General features: G+C 36.1%; 1 long non-coding RNA gene across 1 annotated transcript; it reads right to left on the bottom strand.

Moving 5' to 3' along the window:
- Positions 1-1,339: 1,339 nt before the first annotated feature.
- Positions 1,340-3,048, bottom strand: LOC109368418. The gene is made up of 3 exons (XR_002116418.1): positions 3,008-3,048; positions 2,211-2,290; positions 1,340-1,790 (listed from the first exon to the last, which is right to left on the bottom strand). It is a non-coding gene; the product is annotated as an uncharacterized LOC109368418 (long non-coding RNA).
- Between the last annotated feature and the right edge of the window lie 247 nt (positions 3,049-3,295).

The following is a 3,295-nucleotide window of genomic DNA, read 5'->3' as shown; positions in this document are numbered from 1 at the left end:
AACTTAAAACTCAAGTGAAAAAGAAGAGCGTTTCTAAAAAGGAGGAACCTTTCCTAGGAACAGCACCACCACCTGGCAGTACAAGTTTCCAGGAAAACAAGCTGATATCAGCATCTTCCTCACTCACTTGGTCTTTGTGTATGGTACCCAAGAACAAGAATAGACTCCACCTATTCATACTACTCTCAACATAGCTTTGTAGCACAACAGACTTCATGCTTACATAAATATTACAGCAAATAAGTCATGGATGTTACTGAGAGTTTCAAGATTAGCAAATGCTGGAGACATGAGGAAAAGATAGGGTATTGTTCTGGATTCCTTTGAGATGCAAAAGCTGAAAACTTTCTCCAAAGTTAGCCTTACAGCTTGTATATAATTACTTCTCTACATTTTGGAAATCCAAATCTGAACTCTTATTACTCAAATAATTTAATTTTTTTTTCAGTTTGATAAATAATTTTAATACATCCTTTCAAAATCTATAAAATTGTTCAGAAGCCCAACTCAGAAAAAGAAAATGGTGACAGTGAGTCTTCTTGTTCTGTGGACAAAGGAGTTGGCCTTACTCGAGAGGAAGGAAGAAAAACAAAATAGGATTTAGTTCACCTAGGCTACATAAGTGAAAAACAAGGGTAGTGCCTATGGTAATATGTACTGCTGGTAGGGAAAGATGGGGGCAAATCATCATCCTCCGACCCAAAACCTCATTAGTTCCCAGAACATCAAGTTGCAGAACTGCTTCCATCAGTCCAAAATATTGCCTGTCTGAAACTATTCTTCCAACCTCATCAGCTACTCTCAATCATCATTTCACATGAAAGTGGATGAACAGAGCTAGACATTAACTGTGAATCTTTTCCTTCCCTGTATATTTGAGGATTTTCATGTTTTCTTTTTACCCTTTCTCTTGAAACCCAGAAAATAATTAGTGGAATAACAAATATAGTGGAAATTCAAATCATTTCACTTCAAGTTTGACATATAGTAACACCCTCACAGAAGACTTACACAACAATAGATGAGTTTATCCTCAGGATAAACATCAGTTTAAAAAAAAAAACTGTTACTTTCTCTTAAGCCTAAAGGTAGTGTCACCTGGACCACAGTCCTTATGATCACGGGACTGTTCTGGAGGAAAAGCATACTTTCCATACCTGTGCTTTTACACTCAGAAGTTATTCCATTTCACTGAAATTTCTAAATTCAAGACAATTTGGGTGACCAGTGGCACCACATGAATTTGCATCTCTGGTACAGAGCAAAAGTGTTTGTGACTCTCTTTAGATGAAGATTTTGCATCTCACCTGAAACAGAATGGGTTTGAGACTACAGGACTAAGATCAAAAGTCATGTTCTGATTACAATAATACAGGCAGTGACTAATTAGTTTTTTTCACTTTTAATGAATCATCTAGTATGTAAGGTTAAACTTGTGAACATTATGTTTTCATTCAGTACTTGGGTACAGATTTCTAAGAGGAGACTCAAGTGCCAAAGTTAAGCTTTATGTCATCAGCTGCTTTTCCAGTTCTGCTGCTGACCTTGAGTAATTCATCTCCTTTAATAATACAAAATATATACAAACAACGAGCACCAAGAAAGAATCTGTATGCTTATTTCTATACAAATTTCCAGCAAATGGATATTTTTAAATACTTCAAACATTCAAATATACATCTTGGCAAAATACATTAGCAAAAAAAGAAGACAGTATCTTCCTTAACTTTTATCTTCAAAACTTAACACGTTTCTGAAAGCAGCCTTTTCTGTTTCTGCATATATGTCATCTACAGATACAAGAAAGACAGTTTAACTCATTCAGAAACCAGTTTAATGACCATAATTATACATATAAAGTGCTCCAAAGTTAACTGAACTATATTTCTGGATCAAACACTCCTATTGCTTACATGCACATGGTATCCTGTTTTATCATCAAAGGGAGCTGCCAGTCACCAGCAGTATTATATAGTATTTTATTAAGTTTGGAAGGAAATGAGTTTGCCAAGTGTCCTTTCCCTGCATGAAATTACAATTTCAAGCAAAAATGAGACAGATATCCTATCCTTCTTCTGCTCTTTTAAGCTAATTTTACTATATTTATACAAATTTATTGTTGCTTAAGAATTGTGATCACTGCCTTCCATGCAGCAGCTTCAGCTGCTGGCAGGTTTATTCGTAGATCTAGACATATTTGGAGAACTAACCTGCTTATTGTAAACTTCACCTTGACCTTGCATATTTTGTATGAATTCTTATCATTTAGGATTTCTGTTAATCTCTGCATCTGAAACAAGACACAGTGGAAACTCATGAGGCTATGTATGTTCCTCTTCAGTTTCAAGCAAGCAAGAAAGAACAAAAAGATTCCATTATGAGCAGCATACTATACATTTTCATATACATTACTCCATCTGAATAAAAATAGCACATACATATTTGTAGAGAGATGCTGGTGACTGTTATTAGTGATACAGCCAATTGACACCTAATCTGACCGTCTCCCCTGGTTTCATCAGCATCCAATAAGACAAACAAACAAGCTCTTTGGATACCGTAACTATTTAATATTATTGTTTAAACAAATAATTAAGAATTGTTGACTGGATAGATAGAACATATGGAAAGCCTTGGTTCATTTTCCAGGTTGTACCTTACAGACAACCCCCACAGAAGTCAAAGTAACATTACAGATGGAAATGGTGATGAAAAAAAAAATAAAGACTCACAGACAATGCATCAGAAATTAGACAATTAAATAGAATGTCAGCCTGTTGTGGAAGAAAGCAGGTGAAAAACAAATTAAGAAATAAGGAGATGAGATTCATAAGCAGAAAATACAGTAGAGAATAAAAAGAAGTTATAATGGTTCCTACAATAGGAGCATAAGAGAATAACTTGAACATTTATCTTTGGAGATGTATGTATGTATGTATGTATGTATGTATCTCCAGGAGCCTGGCAAATATAATTTATATTGGAGTAATAAGAGAAAGTCACTCACCTTATCCTGGGCTTGCAAGATGAACTCCAATGGAGCAGATCTCCAGAGAGATCCTTCCCCACTGGCAGTCAGCTCTTAAATGGGTTTAGGAGAAGTGAAGCCAGGCTCCACCCCTTCCTGCAGCACAGGTGATTTGCCTTCACCTGTGCTCCTGTGGCTGACTCATTGCTCGCCTCAGGTGATCAATCAGAGGTTCAGGCCGTGATTCAGCAGCCCCATACAGGAGTCTATTGTTAAATATATTGGAGACTAGCTGTACAGATTATTAGCAAGAATCCAACTCAGAAT

This window comes from Meleagris gallopavo, chromosome 6 (genome assembly GCF_000146605.3).
Source record: "Meleagris gallopavo isolate NT-WF06-2002-E0010 breed Aviagen turkey brand Nicholas breeding stock chromosome 6, Turkey_5.1, whole genome shotgun sequence".
NCBI lineage: Eukaryota > Metazoa > Chordata > Aves > Galliformes > Phasianidae > Meleagris > Meleagris gallopavo.
The sequence above is the reverse complement of the archived record's forward strand: the minus strand, read 5'-3'. Positions and strand labels throughout refer to the sequence as shown.